The 24191-nt window shown below is 51.5% G+C and overlaps 1 long non-coding RNA gene across 5 annotated transcripts in view; it reads left to right on the top strand.

Annotated features, from left to right (window-relative positions):
• Positions 1-24191, top strand: part of LOC103015794 (uncharacterized) — a 216189-nt gene that overhangs the window by 107026 nt on the left and 84972 nt on the right. The gene's annotated exons all lie outside the window — the stretch shown is intronic.

The following is a 24191-nucleotide window of genomic DNA, read 5'->3' as shown; positions in this document are numbered from 1 at the left end:
GGGTCCATTTTCCCTTCCACTTATGTACACACACGTGCGTGAGAGTGTGCCTGTGTGTGTGGGGAGGGGAGAGAGCGAGCCAGCGTGCCCTGGTATCCACGATTGTGTGTGTGTTTGCGTTTCCTAGATTCTGCAAGGAACTTCCCCTGATTCTTCATAATTACCAGCCTAGAAGAAATTCAAGATGCTTAGAGCAAAGGTCAAACTCCACCTGTTTTCCCTGCACTTCATTTTCCGGCAGTTCCCACAATAGTACAGATAAGTAAAAGATTAAGGCAATCTTTTCTAATTAAAGTAATTAAAAAACGGTGATGATTGCACCTTTCATCTGAAAGGGAAAATATTTACTCATCCAAACTGCAGGCCCTTAAAAGCATTCAGGAGGTCTATTTTGACAAACAGATCCTCTTCCCCTCCCCCAGTCCATTCTCTCTCCTCCAGGACACACACACAAAGGCAGGTTTATTTAGCAAGAGGCGGCTTGACAGGGGCACCCTGAAAGCTGGGCAGGAGGATGGGAGCCTGAGGCAGCTTTTGAGCAAGCGGACACTGCAGCCCAATCCCTGCCAGGCCCTGCAGGGATTTCTGGGGTTGTAGGGATTTTGATTTGACCAGTCGATGTTTCCTTCTCCTTCCCCCAGGGGCACCCACCCGAGGGTCCCCTGCCTCCCTCTGACAGATCACTCTCTTTTGGCCTCTTCCCTCTGAACTGGCTGGCATGGAGGGCTCAAAATGGAAGACTGGATATAGCCTGTCCATCTGCCCATTGTCCCATCCTTTTAGCCAACACACGTATTAAGTTGCCTGTGTGCTCGACATCAGCGCCAATGGGGCTCTGTGTGTGGGGGGGTGGCACGGCCCCTGCCCTCAAGAAGCGCAGTCTAGTAACCTTTTGCGCAAACTGCCCTTGGCTTCCCCAGGAGAAATCAAACACTTTGAGTTTTTGAGGCAGTGTAATCACCCAGTTTCCTGGTGAGTGAGGTTTGAGGTCCCAAATTGCAACTTTTCCCTACCTAAGGAGTTATGCCTGTGACACATGGCAGTGGGGACAGAGGTGCCCTGACATCCCAGGGCCAGGACTCTAGGCGCTAGAGTCTGGGGGGGACTGGGGGGTGTGAAGGGGCAGAGGTGTTGGCCGCTCAGTCCCATGACCTGGGCGTGACCCAGTCTCTGCCCTATACCGCCCTCCTCCTCATCTCCACTGCCAGGAGATGGGACATGCTTTGGAGCTGGCGCAGCTAATTTAAAGCAGCCTTGATGGTATAATCCCACTTAGAGGCTGTTCCCCAATCCTCAGAATATGACATAAAGACAAATTCTGGGAGTTCTCCTGGAACATCAGGGCCCAGCTGTCCCCTGAGAAGGGCCTGGTGGCCTCTGGCCCTCCAAGCAGGGCTGGATAGTGTCCTCAGCATGACCCATAGCCCTCAGCTGTCTTCCCTGCAGAGGCACGGCCTCGAAGAGCCAGCATGGGCAGATCCGTTTCTGCAGAGAGCCTGCTGTCCAGGAGGGCTGGGCGAGGAAGGGGACGGCATCTGTGCATGCGTGCACGTGTGCGCGCTGTGTGTCCAACCTGTTTGTGGATAGTCTTATTTTGTACCCAGAATGTCTCACCAGAGACTGGGTCCAAGCCTACAGGGTTCCCCCCCTGTCCCACAAGCTCACTCAGTGTCAACCATCTTTGGACTCTGGCCTCTGGCAAAGCCACCTCAAAATCTCCCTCTTTTCCGCCTGGAATGACAGCTCTCATTTTACCACTTCTCTGCCTGGTCACCCTCAGCGGCTCCCCAGCTCCTGGGGAAACAGATTTACCAGCACACCTAAAGCAGAGGGTCCCAGTGGCCTACCTCACATCGCAAGGGGCTTGAGTCAGGCCTGACCCCAACTGGACTCTTCTTGCTGGTCCCAAAGATCAGGGGAGCCTGTGAGATGCTGTGAAAGCTGTGGGCTCTCAAGAGCACATGTGTGTCCACCACACAAAGATGCAAACAGGGATCCTGGGTGCACCAGAGCCCAGGCTGGGAACTTTTGTCCCTCCCACAGGCCCAGCTGCTGGGTTTGTCTCCAGGCTACCCGCACCCTTTCCTCCTTCCAACCTGCAGTGCCAGCCCCTGGGCCCAGAGCCTGAGCTGGGCAGGTGGCTCCCAGTAGCCAGGCTCAGGCTGCCTCCGTCAGACTCACCTGGTGACTTACGTTTGACCAACCTACACATTTGGTGATTAAGTTGCTCGGTGGAAACAGCCCCTGGGGAACTGGAATCCTTGTTGCAAAAATAAATTTTCCCTCTAGACCTAGTTTTTCTAATCTTGCTTTCTCTAAATTCTTTTTTTTTTTTTTTTTTGTCTTCTGTCTTTCTAGTATCCCAACCCATTTTATCTTCTTCCTTTCCTCCCACTGAGACCCAAACAAACCTCCTGGTAAATAAACTCTCAGGCCACACTCTTAAAGAGACAGTGCATGCTTATTGCCAGCTGGTTGCTCATTCCTGCTCACTCTGTGAGAGACCCAGGTGTGATGGTCTGGGGGTGTCGAGGGATCACTACGGGACACTCACAGGAAGAAGTTGACTTTAAGCGGTTTACCAAAAAAGTGTCCTAGGAGACGCCTCTCCTTTCCCACACCTCGCTGGAGGACACAGAGCAGGAGGAAATAGTTTGGGGTTTCGCAGTAGCAGAGGTCTCCCAGATTCCTGCCTTGAGGTACTGGTGAGGTATGACCATGAGACTACTATTTTCTTTTGTCTATATGATCTGAAAAGGATTCCTTCCTTTTCAAGTGTGATTTTTAAAAAATGTATATTTTCATCTCAAACCTCCCACCCACCACCACCAAGCGAACACATCTCTGAAGTGATCACATCAGTTGAAGGGAAAATACGATCAGGGGGACAAATCTAGTTTGCACACAACCTGCCTGGAACTTGGCTACTTTGTGACTTGAGGAGGCTGTGGTCTTAAATTGTATCGTTTGTGTATTGCTGGTTTGCTGCGATGGACTCACCGTGGGGCAGGGGTGAGGGTATGTGCGTGTACGTGTGCTTGTGTGTGCACGAGTCTGCACGGGTGCCAGATGGCTGCCTTGAGGGGCTCTGCCCTGAACGGGGGTCTCCTCAGCACGGGGGATGTGGACAAGCTGAGGACACTTGTCATTTCCCACCTGAGTTGTCTGGACTGGAAAGAGGGCAGTTCTTGGAGGACGGTGCTGTGCTGTTTCCATCCCCCGAGTGGCCCTGGGCCAGGGAGGAAGGTGTCCGCTCTAGGACCAGTGCAGCAGGCTTGGAGGGGCTGAGAGTCTGCATTTGTAACAGCTTCCTGGCCAGGCTGAGCTGTTAGTCCTGGGCCACGTCTGAGTAGCAGGCCCAGAGAGGCGGCAGTGGTCCTGCAGGACTCCCCACGCCCTTTCCTCGTCCCCTGCGTTGAGGGCTGGCCTCCACCCGGCACTGGCACTGCCAACAAGGCCCAACTACTGACACTCCTAAACCATAGGCCTCTGTGGAACAAACAAAACCTAACTAAGGTGGCTTTTCCCCTTTAAGAGAATACATTCCTCAGCAGGACAGTTGCCCCCAGGGCGCTCTCCCACTCCCACTTGGAAGCCAGGCAGAAAAATTGCCTGATGGGCAGGATTATGGGATTAGTCAACTTTCCCAAAACAGGCCCAGAGCCTCTGGGTCCGAAATGAGTTTGGGTCCGAGCCTTGGCCTGTGATTAGTGACAGATGTGGCAGTCGGGCCCACCCTCCTCCCTCTCCCAGCCTTGCCTCTTCCTGGAGTGCTAGTAACTCACTGTGTTACCTTAATCACAGGCCCCAGAAATTTGGGGGAAATGTGTTTCAGTGGGAATGGGCCCTATGGTTCAGAGGCCCAGGGCCCAAGGAGGAAGACATTACTGACTGGACCAAGGGTCTGGCTTTGCCAACCTCTCTGCATCCTCACCAGACAGCAGCCCCATCACCTGCCCCACGCCACCAATCCCCCCCCCACCCCCGAATTCTTCCTGTACTAGAGAGGCCGAGGGGGCCTATTAGGCCATGAGAGTCTGTAGCCCGTCCAGCTCCTGTCTCAGGTTCCCCTCCCTGCTCACTGTGCCCTCTGTTTCTGGGCCCAGCTCCCAGGGTTCCCCTACAGTCCAGGCTGGGCCCCTGGCCCTCCTGGGTCTGCCCTTCAATCTCAATCCGTCTGTGAGCTGGCCTGCAGCAGTCCCAGAGCTGGTGTTTCCCAGGAATCCAGCTCCTGAAGACCACTCAGCTAAGGCCACCGTGCTGGGACAGTCAGATGGCTGAGGAGGTCCCTGTGGACAGATCTAGGGCTTGGATCTAAGCCAGGAAGGGAAGCCTCTTAATACCCTTCACGGGCCTAGAGGCCTTGTTTGCATTTAGAAGTTCCTTGCAGAGAAAGCATACACACACAGCTGGTGTCTCTATAGCGGGGTGCTCTCCTTGGAGTTTTTTTCTGAGTGAAGGCTGGTGGCAAGGAAATAAAATTTGTTTCTCACCATAACGCCTGTGATCCCTAGAGCTAGCACAGCCCTCCTTTTAGCTCTTGGCCTCCTCCAACTCTCCTGATGGAGCTGACTTGGTAGTCTGTCTGGAAATGAGATTCTGCTGCCTTGTGACAGCCACAGGGGCTGAACTTGGTTCCTCTGGGCTATGATATCTCAGGCCACACCCAGAATCCAGAGTCCTGAGCCCAGGCCAGATCCCAGAGCACAGTAGGACCAAGGTCTGAGTTCAGGCAGAGCCCAGAGCTCTGGTGATGCCAACTTCAGACTAGGCTGGAACTGGGGACAAGGCTGAGTGCTCAGTCTCTCTCAAGAGAAGGGCTGGTCCTTCTTTCAAGGGTGTAACATAACCTGGGAGGTAAATAGTTCTTCTGGGTAAAAGAAAACAGCTCATTAGATATTAGAGCTGGACAGAAATGTATAGATCTCCTAACTTTATCTGGCATCAGAGTCACCTAGAAGGCTTGTTAAAACACAGATTTCTGGGGACTTCCCTGGTGGCACAGTGGTTGGGAGTCTGCCTGCCAATGCAGGGGACACGGGTTTGAGCCCTGGTCCGGGAGGATCCCACATGCCGCGGAGCAGCTGGGCCCGTGCGCCACGGCTGCTGAGCCTGCGCTCTGGAGCCCGCGAGCCACAACTACTGAGCCCGCATGCCTCAACTGCTGGGGCCCGCGCACCTGGAGCCCCTGCTCCGCACAAGAGAAGCTGCCGCAGTGAGAGGCCCGCGCACCGCAACGGAGAGTAGCCCCCGCTCACCGCAGCTAGAGAAAGCCCACACGCAGCAACGAAGACCCAACGCAGCCAAAAATAAATAAATAAATAAAATTTAAAAACAAAACAAAAAAACCCACACAGATTTCTGGGCCCTGCCTGAGAGGTTCTGATTCAGTAGGAGTGAGGTCTGAGGATCTGTATTTCTAACAAGTTCTCAAATGATGATTGTGCTGAAGGGGACACACTTTGAGAACCATGGTACTAGCCCTCCTCTCCCATTTTATGGATGTAGAAACCAAGACCTGGTGGGACAAAGCATCTTGAGCAAGGTCAGCAGGGGGTGATGGTGCAGCTGGGAGGGCAGAATTCTCACCTCCCTGTCAGCGGACGTTCTACTGCCCAGCCCTGCCTCATGTCCTTACGCGCAGGGTCACACAGCTGGTAGCCAGCCCTCCCTGCTGGCGACCACGGCCCACTGGGCACTGCTTAGTGCTGGCGGTGACTTAGAAAATGGGTTTGTGCCCGTAGCACCCAGTTGGTGCTGGAAATGGAAGTGGCATGTTTTGGCACGTCCTGGCCTCCAGGCTGAAAACTGTTTATTTGGACAGTTAGGAACACGACTTCAGCTGAACCACAAATCAGACGGAAACCTTTATCTTGGGTGGCACGTTCTTGGTTTCCGCTCCTGCCCTTGCAGGCTTGCAGAGTGGGGCCACATTGGACAGGGTGCATCTGGGTGATTCCAGGGGCTCTGGCCTCCGCTCTGGAGAGATCAGTCAAGGGTGTCAGGAGCAAGCCATCTTGGTCGCCCTTTGTGCTGATTTTGGGATGACAGTGGGGTGTTAGGAGGGGACCCGAGCTCTTTAATCAGGGATGCTAGGGCCTCTGGGGTCGCTTGAAGTGCGGTTGGGGTTTTTTCTGCAATTGGCCGTGGGACTCAGTATCTGCTGGGCCATCTTCCGCCACCCCAGAGATCATTGTCTCCACTTATCTCCTCGTCCTCCTCCAGCCAAGAAAGCTCACATCACCCATCCCCACTCCGGGACACCAGGGGGCCCTTGGCGCTGGCAGCATTCGGTCCCCCTTTAGTCCCCGCCCCTCTGGGCGTTCCTGGGCCTCTACCATGTTGAGGGGCTCATGGGTAGGTAAGTCAGGTGTCTGCTTATAACCCTCCTTGAAGTTTAAGCTTCTCCCCAGACAAAACCCAAACCTCAGCCTCCCCCAGTGGCTCTGAGAGGAGCCGGCCCACCTCAGCCATAGCGGGTCACGGTTGGCCACTGTGTTGAGACACAGTCTCATAACTGGGTGCTTGGGGGCTCTGTGCAGGGTGATCATGACAGCCTCCTTCCCCGAGCCGCCCTCCCTCATTCACTGCCCGCTACGGCGGCTCTCAAAGCCTCCAGGGCCCTACCTGGAACCCACTGGGTCCCTGCAAACACTGATAGGACTTGCCTCTAGAACCTCAGCTTTTAAAATCCTACATCTTATTCTGTTTCTAAATGATTCACATTTGTCAATCTCATCTCTTTAGCTGCACATTGTAAAACCTTCTTGGGGCAGGAACTGGGTTTCCTGCCCATCACAAGCCCCGGTCACCACCCCCTTTGCTCCCACAACCCACCTGGGGTCTGGGTTGGGGCTGATGAGTGATTTTGGCCTTCACCACGGTGGCTAAGGACCCTTGTCCCAGGGTGTCTGTGTGAGGGCTGGCAGGTGAGGGCACTGGAACACATCCAACCTTTCTTTATCTGCCTCATCAGCTATCTTGGGATGCAGCCCCACGCACACACTGGGGATGGGTGCAAGGGTGGAGGGCTGGGAGGCAAGAGGGTGATGTCTCCTTTCGGGAAGCGCCTTTCCGCACTCTGCCCGGTGTGGATTCCAGCGAAGGGGGTGGAGGCCGGGCATCTCGATGGAAACAGTCAAATCCCCAATGTGTTTCTTCATCTTGGCTCCAATCCCAATTTTCAAAAAAAGAGCACAGCAAAGAAAAGAAGCCCGCCTGGGGCTGAGCCAAGGGTGGGGGAAGTCAGCAGTCCAAGGAGGTGAACGTCAGGCAAGAGCCTGAAGAATTCTGCGTTGTTTTGAAACTGGTCACTTGCTTCCATATTCGTATGGACTGGTAAAGACAGCATGGCCCAGGAAATGGGATTTTAATGAGAGAGGAGAGAAGAAACAGCAAAACACAATGTAAACCTGGGGAGGATACTTTGGGCTGCCCATTAGCCTGCGAGGCCAGCGGCTTAAGGAGTTGAGGGCACCCCTCCCGTCCTGCCCCGGTCCCTCCAAAGCCTGCTGGCCTGGCCCGCCTGCCTCCCCCTCCGCCTGGGCAGCCTGGAGGTTTGGGCTGCGAGCAGGTGCTTGCCCCTGGGCTGGGCCCTCACTACGCCCCATTTCCTGGAAGGGAGGCCTGCCTGAGAATAGAGGCTGCGGCCCAGAGGTAAGCGGGGGAGGGACGGGGGAATGAGGGCGCTTCCTCTGGGAGGGAGACGGATGTAAGCAGTGGGGATATGGCTCAGTGGTTCTCGTGCTGGGGTCCCACCCTCAGGAGCCCCCGTCCCCCCGTCGTGCTCTGGGGAGGGAGGCCTGGCACTGAGGGCTGTCCCGGCCTCCTTTAGACGCGGTGCTGCTCCCCGCAGAGCCCAGCCCACACGCTAATATTCCGGGCAGGCTTGACTCCTCACCAGAGGTGTGAACAGGCCTGGGTGTGGGGACCGGAATGAGGCACTTTCATGGACAAGTTGGAATTCGTTTGTGACCAGTAATTGCCCCAGTCCCTGAGGCCATTTTCCATCATAAATCTGAACAACTGGACTCTGCAGAGCCCCAGTGCTGGAGCCATTTCCAGGGCAACAGGAAGGCTTGCGGGAGCTCTAACAGGGCTGGGCCTGCAGGAAGCTGAAGCCTGGGCCCCAGGGGAAGCCGTAGCTCTGGGCCACCTCCCGCCCTCCTACCCCCACCATGCTTGGCGCCGAGGGTCCTGCCTTCCTCCTTGAGAGCCTGTTCTGGGCGTCGAGGGCACGCGCTTTCCTGACTATCCACAGACCGTTGAGCTGGCTGCTTCTTAGCTCCCTCTGCCTCCTTATTCTGCTGCCTCTCGCCAGGTTCTAGTCAGGCGTCTCTGTCCTGGGGTATCGTCTGTGCCTACAGCTTCAGGAATCACGCTCTGTGGATAACCTCAGAGCTGTGTCTCCAGTCCTGACTTCTTTTTTTTTTTAAATTAATTAATAAATAAACTAATTAATTTATTTATTGGCTGTGTCGGGTCTTCGTTGCTGCACGCAGGCTTTCTCTAGTTGCGGAGAGCAGGGGCTACTCTTCGTTGTGGTGCGCGGGCTTCTCATTGCAGTGGCTTCTCTTGTTGCGGAGCATGGGCTCTAGGTGCGCGGGCTTCCGTAGTTGTGGCACACGGACTCAGTAGTTGTGGCTCGCGGGCTCTAGGGCCCAGGCTCAGTAGTTGTGGCACACGGGCCTAGTTGCTCCGCGGCATGTGGGATCTTCCCAGACCAGGGCTCGAACCCGTGTCCCCTGCATTGTCAGGCAGATTCTTAACCTCTGTGCCCTCAGGGAAGCCCTCCAGTCCTGACTTCTCTTCCGTGTCTGCCTGTAAGATTCTCCACAAGGGTGTCCCACAGGCACCTCAAACTTGTGCTGTCTAACCCGAATTCATCCTCCCCTTGTCCCCCACCCCACCCCACCAGTGGGCCCAGAACCTCTCTGGAATTGCCTTTGGCACCTCCCTCTCCCTAGTCTCCCAGGTGGCCCCAAGTCCTGCTTCTAGACCCCAGAGGTCACGTCTCCATCGTCCCTTCTCCATCCCTCTCAAAATCCCATGGACTGAATCATTTTTTGCAAGAGCCTCCTGAAAGTCTTCCAGTCACGTAGCTCCTGGGCAGTCATCCCCAAGCCGGGCCCAGAGTGTGTTACTTCCCAATGTCAACACTCTTGATGGCTCCCCAGTACCTCTAGAATACCCTCAAAAATCTTTAGCATAGATTCACAGTACCCACCTTGAATCAACTCCCAACCCCACTTCCTCCCCTGGTTGCCCACTCTTGCGTATTAGAACCAATGTGTTGCAACTCTTCCAGACTTCCTGAGTCAGCCTTGCTCTTACTGACTCCGTGATGCGGCCCCCACGTGCCTCCTGCTTGGCAGGGACAGTCCTGCCTCTGCCAATCACAGTCCTACCCTTTGTTTAAGACCCAGCCTAGGCACCAAACACCCAAACCCAAAAGGTAGAACAAGGAAGCTAGAGCCAGACTGACCGGGTACAAGACCCAGTTCTACTACTTGTATTGTTTGAGCTTTTGGTTACTTAACCCTTCTGTGCCTTGGTTTACTCATCTGTAAAATGAGGATAATAATAATAGTAACATCTGCCTCACTGGGTATTTGAAGAGTAGGTGAGACTGTGTAACGTGCAACAGTGTCCGGCACGTGGTCAGCACTTTATGAGTCAGCAATAATAACCCAGATTATGAAGCCTCCTCTGATCCCCTAGGGCCAAATCTCCATACTTCCATAGCATTTTTGTTGACACTGCTGGTAGCACTCACCACACTTGCCTGGTTATGGAGTTAGAATTCTTTGATGACAGTTGGGAAATTGTCAGAAATCCACTGGAGCAAACAAGGAGATTTTTTATCACAAGCATACGGTGGGTCTTATAGCACCCAACGGCAGGAATGCTGTGTCACCTCAGAGGGCCCTGGCGTTGGCAGCTGGAAGTATTGCTTGGGCAACATTCTCTCTGAGAACATCCACTTAAGTGTTTTCTTTATAGACTGTAGCCTTGAAGAGCTGGCTGAAATCTGCTGCCCACTGCTCTGGAGGGCACATGCCACTGTCCAATACAGCAAGATAGAACCTGTCTCTTGGTCCCAGTTCAGGAGCTCTGACCAGCCTCTCTTGGATAAGGGCAGGGGAAGGGGTCATGTGATACAGGATTATTGCTGGGGGTGCCCCACTGTGGGAGAGGGGATGAATTTATGGGGATCCGTACCACAGACTGCAATTGGTCCCTGTCTTTCTTAGTAAAAGAACTCCCCGTTTTTGCTGCCCTGAATGACGACTACATTTCCCTGCCTCCCTTGTGGTTGGATATAGCCATGTGACCAAGGTCTGGCCAAAATGCCATTAAAGGGCAGGGAGTGCCCTTCTTAGCTTCTTCCTAGTAGCTGGACTCTGGAGCCAGACTGAGTTGAAATCCTAACCCTGCCATCTAGGGGCCTGACCTTGGGCAAGTTACTTAAACCCTTTTGTGCCACAGTTTTCTTAGCAGTAAAACAGGAGTAAAAATAATATTGCTATAATAGGGCTATGGTGAGGATTCCATGAATTGAAATTTGAAGTGTGATTAGAATGGTTCCTAGCACATAGTATGTGCTCTGCAAGTGTGGCTCTGGTGAGGAAGATGGTGATGAGGATGAAGAAGGGGATGAGCAGGCTGGAGCTTGAATGACAGGTCAGATGATGGGGTAGAGCCATATGTTGAGGGTGGCCTGGACCCTAACATTTGTTGAGCCACAAACACCAGCCCAGACTGCTTGCCTCCTGACTTTAATTATAGCAAGGAAAAATAAATTTTCACCTTGGTTAAGCCACCATCATTTGAGGTTTTCAGTTACTTGCAGCCTAACCCAATCCTAAATGATATGGGACCTTGTAAGTTCAGCATACAGCCCTGTTCACTGTGTCATGTTGTGTTGCCTTGAGACCATGTCTTATTGTGCCTACTTAGGTTGTACATTCCTTCAAGACAGGGTAGCTCTCCACACTATCTTTGTGTCTTTATACTCTTTATAAAATCCTGTTTGGGGCTTCCCTGGTGGCGCAGTGGTTGAGAATCTGCCTGCCAATGCAGGGGACACGGGTTCGAGCCCTGGTCTGGGAAGATCCCACATGCTGCGGAGCAACTAGGCCCGTGAGCCACAACTACTGAGCCTGCGCATCTGGAGCCTGTGCTCCGCAACAAGAGAGGCCGCGATAGTGAGAGGCCTGCACACCGCGATGAAGAGTGGCCCCCGCTTGCTGCAACTAGAGAAAGCCCTTGCACAGAAATGAAGACCCAACACAGCCAAAAATAAAAAATAAATAATTAATTAATTAATTAAAAAAAAAATCCTGCTCATCGTAGGTATTCAGTAAGTAAGAAGTGAATAAATGGAAGAATGATGCTAAAAATTTTTGTCCTGGTTGGGTAGACTCTGTCTTTGTTTGAAACACCCAAAGGATTCTTTGTATTGGTTGGCTGCAGAAAATCTGTGAGAATATTAAGAGCAACATTTATCCAGCATAATGCCTGCTGTTCCACATACTTCGAGTGCATTATATATTTTAACCTTCATGGCAACCCTGTGAAATAAGTACTCTTATCAGCCTCATGCTGCAAATGAGGAAACTTGGCTTAAGAGAGATGGAGGTCAAGGTCTTAGATCCAGCCAGGAGAGCCAGGACTCAGACTCAGGCAGCCTGACTCCAGAGCCCAGGAACTTAACAATTTTGCTGTGAAACTTTCTCAGGGCTTTTGTCCTATGAACCCTTTGGAAAGGAGACTGAGATCACACAGAAGCTGTTCAGGCCAACAAGAACACATCGCTTCGGAGAGACCTTGCTTCTCTTTACACTTCGAGATTTGGTTGGAGGGCTGAGCTTCATAGAGACTGAAAGGAGAAAGTCGGGGTTTTCTTGAGTTAGTGAGGTGGAGATCCACACTGACCCTGCCCCCTGGACCAACCCAATCTCTCTCCCCTCCGTACTGCCATAGCGTGTTTGTGGCCATGACTAGCCGCTGGTCCAACTGGCTAATTGGTGGCAAAACAGTGGCAGCGTTTGTCTTTATCTCGTTCCTATCTGCCTGTTATTTGATTGTCACCATCTTATGCCCTGTTAGGGATTTCACATGTCATCTCAGCAAGGAAAGCTTCATTTTCAAAGATGAAAATAAAGAATGAAAAACTTAGTCATCCCTCCCCCCCCTCCGCCCCCAAATGAAAATTTCATAGTGAGAGTTTAGTCAACAGAGATTTGGGGGCTGGAAAACTTCCTGCTGCCTCTCAAATCACTATTGTCAAATTCTTCTCCTGTCCCTTCCCTTCCTCTTCCTCCTTCTCCTCCTCTTTTTTTATTTTTTTTTAAACCATTTTGCATCCCCTTTTCTTCTTCCCACCCCCAAAGCCTGCATGTCCTTCAAGGCTCACTTCCAGTCCCCTTGTCCAGGAGGCCTTCTCTACCTATTCCCATGCACAGTGGCCATCCCCATCACCCTGGCCATCCCAGCTCAGGGTTCTGTGGCACCTGCAGTCTGGGCTGCATGCTTTAGTGCCCCTTCCTATACTGGGCCAGTCCTCCAAAGGTTGCTTACAAAGTCCTCGATTTTGTTAAACTGTTTGCTCTCAGAGCACCAAGGCCACATGGAACTGCCCTGGATGCTGTTGCAAGAATTTCTATGTTAGGAAGTCACTTTTTTTTTTTTTTTTTTGCCATGCCGCATAGCATGTGGGATCTTAGTCCCCACCACCCACCCCGACCAGGGATTGAACCTGTGCCCCCTGCAGTGAAAGCCTAGATTCTTGACCACTGGACCATCAGGGAAGTCCCTGGAAAGTCGTTTTAAAGTGACCTCTTAAGGCTCTTTCTGCGCTGAGATTTAAAGTTTTTCTCCTTTTCCTCTCATTTCCCCCGTGGTGCCTGCTTCAGTGTTGGGGAACAGGTGCTTAGGAAGGGTTTATTGAGCTGCTAAGGCTTCCTCTTTCTGGAACCAAGAGTGAAGGTCCCTTGAGGCAATGGTGGGAAAGTTCTCCTGTTTTCAAAGATCTCCCAACAAGGAGGCCTGTCCAAGGCAGTGCACTTTCAGGGTTTGGGGATCAGTGCTTTTCTGAGGCTACCGTGCTACCTGATCTTGGTTGTGCTGCAGTGGACGTTCTGGCGCCCCCTCTGGTCTGGCTGGCCTTGCCGCTCCTCTGGGTCCGGTCTCTGGGCCTATCTTCTGACCTGGGCTGGAAACCACAGCGGCCCTTCCTGAAATGACTCAACTTGGACTCAGCTCCAGCTCCTCCCCCGGCTCCAGGCGGCCAGTCCCTCAGGACCAGACCAGGACCACAGAGGTCCCAGCTTTTCTCAGAAAGATCTTGCTGCTGATCAGGGACAGCCATGCCAGAAATTCTGCAAAATGCAAATGCAAGCACTTTCAAGCCGTGGGCTTCGTGTTTCTGTCCCCACGGCCTCATTCCACCAAACTCCATGTTGCCTAGATGGAGTAAGTTCATCTCAGACTGGAGGACGTGTTTCCCCTCTGACTCGCCCCAGGAACCTGCTTGGCATGGGGCTGCTTGGGTTGGGACCTGGGTAGAGCATCCTGCCCTGCTGGAGCCTAGACTCTGACCCCAGCACCCCTGAAAAACCTGGTCCCTCAGGGAACCCACTCTAGACAAAGCCGAGGAGGTGTTTGGATCTGGGTTTGAGTTTGCACTGTGACCTGGTGTTCAAAGACCCTTTTGGTGCCCTAGGTGATGGTACCCGTGTTCCCAGCACACAGCTCAGGACCTTCCTGCCTGCCTCTCTCCCTCCCCAGCACTCTAGCCACAGGGTGGAATGAATGGAGGGGTGACTGAAGACACAGGTGGAAACAATGACCCTTCCTTCACATTTGCTTGAGACCCCAAGGCCTTTGAATCTTGCTATACCTGAGTTATTCCTCCCTTAGCATGTTGAATCCACTGCCTGGAATGGCCTCAACGCCCTTGCCTGGCCCACATCCTCCCTGTACTTTAGGGTGTGGCTCAGTCCTGCCATCACCACCTCCCTTCCCTGCCCTGCAGTCCTCAAGGACCTCTTTTTCTCCTTTGAGCTCTTAACTCTTGACATCTGCATCTCTCTCGTGTGACATTAATCCACATTCAACATTGTGACATTGTTCATTGTCTCATGCATCTATGCAGTGTTTTGTGTGTTTATTTTCCATCCACTTTCCACACATTTTAAACCAGCTGTTCCCAATAGAAATATAATGTGAGCTACATACGTAATTTAAGAATTTCCAGTAGTCACATTAACAAAGTACAAAGAAACAGGCAAAATTAGTATTTTATTTAATTCAATATATCAAAAATACATGGAACCAATATACGAATTATTAATGAGGTATTTTACATTTTGGGGTACAAAATCTTCAAAATCTGGAATGTATTTTACACTTATAGCACATGTCAGTTTGGCTGCTAAATTTTCATAGAAAACTCTTGATCTGCATTTAGATTTAATCATGACCTCTCCTTTTCTTACAAATATGACAAATATTGGACCAGAGCTTCTCCTTAGTGTTTCCTAGATGGAACCATACAATCAAGGGGATTCTGGGAATTGTAGTTCCCAGCCTCTCTCAGTGCCACAGAGGAGACCTAAGGTGGGGTGGTAGTGATGCTGAGCTGACTACAGATGATCTGCCTATTATTCCATTAGCTCCTAGGAGTAAGTAGGAGGACTTGCCAGATGGGAGGGGCAGCAGAAACAGAGCACAGACAAGGAGAGAAGGCAGTAGGTAGAGCAGGGACCCTGAATAAACCAAGAGGAGAGGAGTCTCTGGTGGTGGTAAGGGAAGCAGAGGAGGAGGAGGATGGAGGGAGGAGAATGGTGGGGCCCCTAAATTGTTCCGGGCATCCAGATGCCCCAGTGTCATGAGGTGGCCAGACCTATATCTCAATAACACCCATGTGGGGGAGGGGGGAGGGTGCTCACAGTTGTCCCTCCCCCTGACTCTAGGTGCTAAGGTTTGCTGGGACAGGGTGGTTGCTCCCAAGGTCTCAGATACTCTCTGAACTTAAAGGCCATAGGAGGGACTTCCCTGGTGGCGCAGTGGTTAAGAATCTGCCTGCCAATGCAGGGGACACAGGTTTGAGCCCTGGTCTGGGAAGATCCCACATGCCGCGGAGCAACTAAGCCCGTGCGCCACAACTGAGCCTACACTCTAGAGCCTGTGAGCCACAACTACTGAGCATGCATGCCACAACTACTGAAGCCCGCGCGCCTAGAGCCCACGCTCCGCAACAAGAGAAGCCACCACAATGAGAAGCCCGCACACTGTGACGAGGAGTAGCCCCCGCTCGCCGCAACTAGAGAAAGCCCGTGTGCAGGAACAAAGACCCAACGCAGCCAAATAAATAAATAGGCGAATAAATAAATAAATAAAATTTTAAAAAATTATAAAAAAAAAAAAAAGGCCATAGGAGTCCTACCTCCTCCAGGAAGACTTCCCAGTCCACTCTTCCTTCAGCCTGAGCCCCCTGCTTTGACACTTGCTCACACATGCACTGTCATGGCTTGCTTGCTGTTCTGCGTGTGCTGTGTCCCCTATGCAGCCCTTTGGCATCAGAGGCCCAAGCTATCTCAAAATCTCACACACTCCTGGAAGGTGCTCCATATATCTGGGCTGGACTGAGCTGTGGCAGAGGCCAGAAGGAAAGGTCCGTGGATATCAGCAGAGTCACCTAGGCTGCTCCGCGCTGATGGGCAAAGCTCTGGAAGGAGGGACAGAAGTCCATCTAGAGCCGCTTCCCTTCATCCCCCAAGGCAGCCAACCCAAATGAGGGAACTGGAGGAGCAAACCTTGCTGAAGGAAATCAGAGATCAACTGGAATGAGTCCTCAGGCTGTTGAAAGGAGTAATGCAAACAAAACATGGTGTGTGTGTGTTGGGGTCGGGGGGAACAGGGAGTGGGCTTCTGGTTGCCATGGCACTAAGGGCACTGGACCACACCCACAAAGGCTGGGCCAAAGCCTGGGTGAGGTTCTGAGATGGAAACTGGGTTAAACAGCCAAGTCCTCCCCTGGAGAGGAGAGGCCCTCCACAGCACTTAGACAATTGCCTAGTAATGAGGAGACCCCCAGTTGGTGTCCAACTAAGGACACCAGCTTCTGACCAGGGGACGAGTCACTTACCTCTCTTTCTAGATGTTAACTCTAGAGATTGGAGCCACCCATGACCCTCTCTGTGCCTTCTCAAGGACTTTAGGGCTGGGCTACCTGTATGCGCTAGAGCTCATCTAGTCCATCGCCATCATCTTACAAATGAGGAAACCAAAGTGAATTCAAGGTCAGGTTTGAGGTAGGGCCTAGTGTCCTGGCTTCTCGCAATGGCTTTTTCTTCTTGCTTTGGTCCTTCTTACTGGTCTCACCTCATGTATTCTCTCATCCTCTCTCAGGACTGGAGTCTTTTTTTCTGATCTTTCATCTTCTGAAGAGATAGCACTGCCCAGATTTTAGCAGTGTCAGAGCAAGCATTGAGTGCCTGGTGCATCTGAGGACCTTATGAATGGTTAGTGAGGTCACATCTAGTGATGGGGAGGGAAGCACGCATGGGACAGAAAATCAGACCCTATGGGCCTGTTGAGCCATCCAAACACCCAAAGTCAGACCGTGGTGTTTGAAGCAATGAAGTAGAGTTGATTTGACAAGTCTTGTCCCTGGATTCTGTCCCCCACCCCACAACCACCCAGACTATGTGCTTGCAATTCAAGTGTCTGGCACCAGATGGCAGTGTTGCTCTGTTATGAATTTTAGAAAACACTCTTCTGAGAAAGGTTTTAAATTTCATTCATTCATTCATTCAGCACATATTTACTAAGCACGTACAATATGTCAAGCACTTTCTAGGTACTTGGGATACAGCAGTGAACTAAACACAGAAATTTGTGCCCTCTTGGAGCTTATATTCTTGTGCAGGGGGATGGTGAATGAATGAGAAAAACACTTGGTATATCAGGTGATAATAGGTGCTATGGAGAAAAATAAAGCAGAGAAGGGGGAAAAGAAGGACTTGGATGGGGGGATGTAGTGAAGTTAAAGGGGAGGTCAGAGTTATAAGATCTTAGAAACTCTGCTGGGAAAGGCTATGGAGGCTTTAGGCAGGGGGTAAATCATAGAAGCAAAAAATGCTTGCATAGGGTTTTAAAGGGGGTTATATTTGACAGATGGGGAGACTGAGGCTCAGAGAGGGAGAGTGACCTGCCCAGGGTGAAAAATCTGGAGGGCACAGGCTGGCAGCCTTCAGCTCCAGGCCCAACTCACCCTTCCCTCCTGCCCCACCTCCTCCCAAACCCCACCTTGGTCCTGTGAGGGGCCCTCTCTCAATTTGGCAGAGACTATGAACTCACCAGATGCGGTGTACTTTTCTTCCTGGGCACATTTTCCAGCCTCTTTTGCACTTAGTATGTGCAGTTACCAAGTTCCGGCCAATGGATATCGGGCCAGAGTGATGTATACTAATTCCAGGCCTAACCCCTAAAAATTTCTTGTATGTACTTTTGTGCACTCCCCTTTTCCCCATCTGTGCAACTAGAACTCTAGAGGACTCTAGAGCCTTGGAGGATGAGGAAGGCAATAAAACAAGGGTCCCTAGATGACTGCATGAAGAGCACCTCAACACCCTGCTTTGGACTGTGATGTGAGCGAGTCTGGTGTGTTAAATCATTGAGATTTGGAGGTTGTTTGTTACAGCAGCTAACTCACCCTAATTGATACACTCACCATGACTGAACCTAACTGAATGCATGTCCCACCAGCTTCAGCTCCCAACACTACATGTAGGGGATGCCTGCTGTTTCTGTCTGCCTGTGCAGCACCATTCTCTCTTTTCTTGGTCATAGCTCCCATTTTTATTAGAGGAGCCACCCCTCTTCTTGGTGAAGCTATTTCTTATGGGGCCTCTTCACCACCACCCAGAGCGGGGCGTGTGGTCCAGTGGCCATTGGCGTACACCATCCTCTTGGCCAAGTGATTGGTTCAGGGGTAGATACATAATGCAATCAGAGTCTCACTTAAGATTCAGGCTTTGGATGCTGGAAAGAGAGTCTCTCCTCCCCTGAGATCCTGAGTGTTGAGGAGGTACTGACTGATGAGGGCCTGAGGCTGCTGGAGCCATTGCCCAAGGACACAAGAAGAAGCTGTTGGCAGAATGAAGACAACACATCGAGGAAAGTAGGCCAAAGGGCCAGAGAGAAGATTCAACTCTGCATCATTCCAGTCTTCCCAGAAGCCAGGCCTGCCTTCAGTTTTCCCAGTTGCAAGAGCTGATGACCTTTTTTAAAAAATTGATTCAGTTTGAATTTCTGTCACTTAGCACTGAAAGAGTTCTGATTAATAAGTAATTATTGAGCCAATATGTATTGAGACCTGCAGCTCATGTTGTGAGCCAGAGACTGGGGTAAATGGTGAGCAAATTAGACACGAGCTGCTAGGACCTCCTGTCCCCATACACATATATTTGGCAGGTGGGCCTGATGCCAGGGTAAAGTAGGAGAACAACCTGTCGAGAAATGGGGTCTCATTTTTCTACTTTTTAGGTTGCTGGCTTATCAGGATAGAGGAGGGGGTGTGTGCCTTTTCCTTCACACTTCTGGAAAGCCCAGCTTTTGAGTTCTTGAGGTTTGAGCTTTCCTTATCAGCATGAGGGAAGTAACAGTCTTTGGTCTGTGTTTCCGGCCAAATGGAGAAGTTGCCAGGCTGGGGTGGGCTGCCCTGTGATTTGGAGGGCCTGTGCCCATCAGGTGGTTAAACGGGGAATCTGTCGGTAGGGCCAGGAGAGGGGCATGGCCTTTGGGGAGTGTGGGCCTTCTTGGACTGCAGAAGAGAAGAGTTGGAGGTTCTGTGGGGCGTGAACACTGGAGATCGGCCCCCAAGAATTGCTGGATGGGAGAGGGGCTGTTCTGTGCCTACGAGAACTGGACCCCAGGTGCTGAGGCTCAGGGACCTTGAGAAAGGTCTCCAGGCCAACTCTGCCTCAGAATCAAGGTACCTCCTCTGCACGGACCATGTGGGCGACAGCAGGGACAACCATGGATTGACGATTAAGCCCCCGCCATCAATCTTCATGGGCCAGGCATAGCCTGGGGTCCTTCGATATAACTTTTTTCATCAACTATCTATCATCATGACAAATGCAGGTTTTAGCTAGATGTAACCTATTTGGGGAAATTTAAAAATGCAACGTTTCTTGCACTGTAAATTTTGTGGCGTGATTAACCTCTATATTTAATTACAAATTGTTACAAATTATGAAGGGAAATTACGGGGCTCCATGAATCCATTTCACTGAATCGCATCAGTTCCGTGGGAGTAAATGATATTTTTTACTGAATGAGGGAGTTGCTTTAGGAAACCTCCTTAGGTGCAGTTTAGTCTTACGGTTAGATGGAGTTCAGGGACTCTCACAGTTCTTGGAATTTATTTTCTATCAAGACAAATTATAACAATCGCTTATTATGTGCAAGAGCTTCAGGCCCTCTAGATCCTCATCGCTCAGTATCTCAGAGGTAGAGAAACTCTCTCTGGCATCCATCAGGAAATCTTAAGCAAAACTCTGATTGGTATCACGGGGATGTGTCCATCCCCGAACCAATCAATTTGTCAAGAGGACTGTGTACTTGGAATAGCCAGCCTAGATGATCTTATTCAATCCTCACAACAACCTTCTATGGTAAATATCATTATCTCCATTTTACAGATGAGCAAACTGATGTGGAAACAGGTTAATTTACTTGTCCAAAGTTGTGGAGGACATTATTATTGCTCACCAGCACCTAGTTCCCCTCTCCTTCCCGGAACATGGGAGGATGGTGCTTCCCAGTCCTCTTGAAGTTAAATGAGGTTGTGTGACTTTCATGTGAATGGACCTGATATGGGTCACTTCCCAGTGGCAGCACTGAATCGCTTGTGCTTGACCCCCAATTTTCTCCCCTCTCCACAGTGGTCGAAGACGGCCGTGTCAATCTGGAGGGGCACCACAGGGTCTTCACATGGAAGGCAGCTTCACAGAGCCACCTAGACATGTAGCAAGGCTTTGTGTCAGTGAGCAGACCTTTCTTGTTTTAAGCCACTGAGATTTGGGGGTTATTTGTTCCTGCAGCATAACTTAGCCTATCCTGATTGATGTAAACATCACTCAACTAATAAGCAGCAGAACTAGAATTTGAACCAAAACGTGTCAGGCCCCAAAGCCTGTGTTCATAGCTATTCCTCTAAATTTCCACCATTCTTTGGGAGGTATCTTTTGCAAAATTTGCAGTTCTCCTAACTCTAGTGTTCCGTGTAATCTCTGTGAGTTTTGATCTCCAAGGGATGCAGCTTTCTCCCTCAGCTTTCATACGCTTCCTGTGTAGCCATGTTTCTCCTCGTCCTCATCAATTGAAATTTGACAAAATACAAGGGACTTGCCTTCAGAAGCAGCCAGCACACCTGACATGGGTATGAGTGGCTCTTCTCTCCCGCTCTCCTCCAACCAGTCTCTGCCCCTCACTGTGATCCCCATCTGGGAGCCCGATTCCTGCTGGAGACTCTTTGGGGGAAGATCCAGTTGGGAGCCCAGAGTTATTGCCAGTGTCATGCCAGGGAAGGAAAAGCCTAGAGACTAGGCAGGTTGTTGCTGCACCATCCGCTGGGGAGGAATGGAAGGTAAGACAGCCTCGGGAGTGACGGGGAATCCAAGAGTCTCTGAGATGTTAAGAAGTTGGGGAACTGAAACCTGAACAGGGAAGCCCAGAGGCGCCCCCAGCAGTGGTTTGATGTCATTGGTCTGCAGCGCAGGCTTGAATGTATACATTACACATGACCCAGATGATTAGCACACAATGGACAGGTTCTTGCCGCCCTGGGCTGGGCACACAGAGAGGCCAATACAGACTTGTTGATTGTCTGTGACAAGACTCAGACCTCCCTTCTTCTCCTGGAATCATCAATACAATTGGCCATGCGACTGCTTAGTTGGAGTTGAGCCTGTTCACTCACTGTTGTTTCAGAGGAGGATGAATAGCCCCCTCTGCTCTGACCAGATGGGGGACAGAGCAGGGGTCTGGGAGGTTGTGAGCCCTCCTAACAACAGGGAGGTCATTCATGGCCATTGTGTCTGATCTTCGGCTACCCTCTAAACACCACGCTAATTGACCACCCAAAGGCCATTCTCAACTTCTTCCCGCCCCCCCCCCCCTCCTGCCCTCTTCCAACCTTAGAGGCTGAAAAAGTGACACTTTCCCAGCCTCTTTTGTGGCATGAAATGGTCACATAACCCAGTTCTGGCTAACAAGATGTAAGAAAAATTTGCCGGGAGTTGTGGGGAATGGCAATGGAAAAGCTTCTGAGAAAGATTTTTCATCCTTAATCAAATAAGAAAAGCACATGAAGAGAGCTCTTTCCACTTTGACCATCACCCTACATCCTGACTTTGGAGGAAGTCTTAAGATGTGATATCTGGAGCTGTGGCAGCCGTCTTGCAACTGTAAGGGAGAATATAGAGAGAATTTGGACCCTGACCCAGAGCCCTGGCATCTTGAAGTTGCAAAGCCAGCTTGATAACTGCCTACCTCTAGACTTCTTAGTATGCAACTCTCTTATGGTTGAAGTCCCTGGTAGTCAGTTTCTATTACTTGCAGAAAAACACACAGGCTCTGTTATAGACATTACCCTTAGAGTACAGATGAGACCTGGAGAGGTTAAGGACTTGCCTGAGGTGTCCTGATGTGAAAGGACATGTTCTCTCAGGGGGTGGACCTGGGGCAGGGGTGGGGCCTCTGGAACACCAGGAGAGGAGTAGGGAGACACTGCAAGTTTCTGAGCACGAGGGAAGGGGTAGTTGGAGGGAAGGTTTGGGGGGACTTTGACCAGAAAGCACACATGCAAACTCGCAGGTGGAACAACAAAGGGCAGCCGCCTTCCAGCAGGGACTTCCTTATGGCTGTCTCCAGAGAGCCTGCAGGAAGGAAGGAAAGGCAGTGGCTGGGATTCAACATAGACTAAAAGGACCTAAATTTAGATCAGACATCCAGGGAGAGGCTAGGAAATCCACTTGCGATTCTCTCTCTCTCTCTCTCTCTCTGCAGCGCTTTGGCCTACAGAGCACATCCAGCTACACTTTCTTATATGACCCTCCAGCAGTCCTTCATGGTCGGCAGGGCTGAGAACTGTCATTTACAGATGAGGCCACAGCAGCACAAAACCACACGGTGGAGGAAAGCCAGAACGCTGGTCTCAGCCATCTTTCTGGGAGTGGAAAAAAAGTAGCCCAGATTTGTAGCGTTTGCTGATTTCCATGGTGTAAATGCTCCGTGGCTGATTTTGCCAACATTTAAACAACTTTCTTGCAGAATTAATGGCATTTAACAATCAGCTCTTGGAGCCCATAGGAGCCTGCTCCAGCACACCCCTGCTATAGACGCCGCCCACCACGGCCCCCCGCCCCCGGCCCCCCATCCTGACTTAGTTCAGGCCCGCAGGCCCCTCCTGCCTTCTGCTGGCAGGTCTGTTCCTCTCCCACCCCGACCCTGGTTGTGGGCTTTCAGCTCGTGGCCCCCCACCTTGATGCTGCCATGTGTGTTCCTACCCTAATCCCTGGTTCGCCACCTCTGCTTTCCCTTAATCCTGACCCCAGATTCCTGCCCCTGGTCTCTCCTGGTAACGGGCTGGATGGCTTGTTGTAGGACCCATTCCCTCCTACCTTGGCCACAGCTGCTCCGTGTCCCTGCCAGCCTGCCTGGATGGGCCCCGGGGCCTCGTATGGGACATAACATTCCACCCTATGACGTGGGACTGGGGTGTCTGGATAGTTGCAGACGAAGAGGCCCAGGGATCTCACTCTGAATTTCTTTCATTTTCCAAATGTCACACTCTTCCCTCCCAGTGCTCTGAGACCCCCTCAAAGCCTGGATTCCCTCCTGTCTTCCTGAGGGCAACCCTCTCCCCTGCCCTCATTCGCTGACTCTCTCTCCCTCACTGAGTGAAGGAACACGTCTCAACTTGACCCACAGCCCCTCTGGCTCTCCGGGACCTCTGTCCTTTCCAACCCTCCCCTTCGGATCCACCCATCTGCTGTCTGCGTCTGCTGTCCTGTGTCTAAAACCTACTCTTCCATGCTCCCTCCCTGCCTTTATTAAAGTCTTATCACTGTTTCATGACCCAGATCCTAACCATCATTACTGAGGTTTCCATCAAACCTGCCACCTCCCAACCCACCCCTGAAGTCCCACTGCACTTCCAGCTGAGCTGTTCAGCACGCTTGAGCATCACTTCCTCCAGGAAGCCTTCCCTGATCACCCCCCTCTCTCCGCATCCTGAGTGAACCTTGATTGTAACTCTTCTCTCATTGTGATATAGCCATTTATTTGGGGGTCTCTCCCATTAGGCCATAGCTTTTTTGGAGGACAAACTATGTCACTCTGCCTTGAAGCCTAACACGGCGCCTGGCACGAGGTAGATACTTCATAAACATGGTTTACTTTGATGACGCCTGGAGTTAATGGTCATTTCTCTTGCAGCACGCTAAAAGCACTTCCTGTTGGAGTGCCTCTCAGCTCCTCCACTAGAGTGGAAGTCTCTTGAGGCCAAGAACCTGTCCTGTTCCTCAGGGCCCTTCCCAGTATGTAGCTTCAGGCAGCTTCCTGATGCTGGGGCACCATAGCTACTTGGGGGAGGGTGGGCAGAATCAGGTGTGTGTCCCATATGTCTTCAGGTGCAACTGACTGTTGACTGAGGCATCTCAAGAAGCAATTAAGTTTAAGATAGTTTTTAGTTACATGCTTGCAAGTCTCACCCTGATTACGAAGACCCTTGGAGGGGCAGGGGGCTGTGAGTTCTGCATGGAAGCTGGGTAGCAGGAGCAAAGGCAGGAGGGCTGGGAGCCAGGCAAGCCAGTTCCCGAATGGCCCATCCAATCCCAGAGAGGCCAGAGGAATCTTTGAATGTGTCTGAGGGGCTGGGGACCGCTGATGAGGGCGGGGCAAGCCCTCTCCTCCACCCCTTGGCCAGCCTCCTTAGCAAGGAACATGGACTCTGGCTCCCAGCTGGAACCCCACGGGGAGAAATGTTCTTTTGGTTTTCCTGTTGGAATCCCACGAGCAGGAATGTTCTCGTGGTTTTCCTGTTGGAATCCTCGGGGCAGGAATGTTCTCGTGGGTTTCCTGTTGGAATTCCATGAAAAGTGCTTTCATTCTCT

Source organism: Balaenoptera acutorostrata, chromosome 12 (assembly GCF_949987535.1).
Source record: "Balaenoptera acutorostrata chromosome 12, mBalAcu1.1, whole genome shotgun sequence".
NCBI classification, from domain to species: Eukaryota; Metazoa; Chordata; class Mammalia; order Artiodactyla; family Balaenopteridae; genus Balaenoptera; species Balaenoptera acutorostrata.
This window is presented reverse-complemented; position numbering and strand designations above follow the sequence as displayed.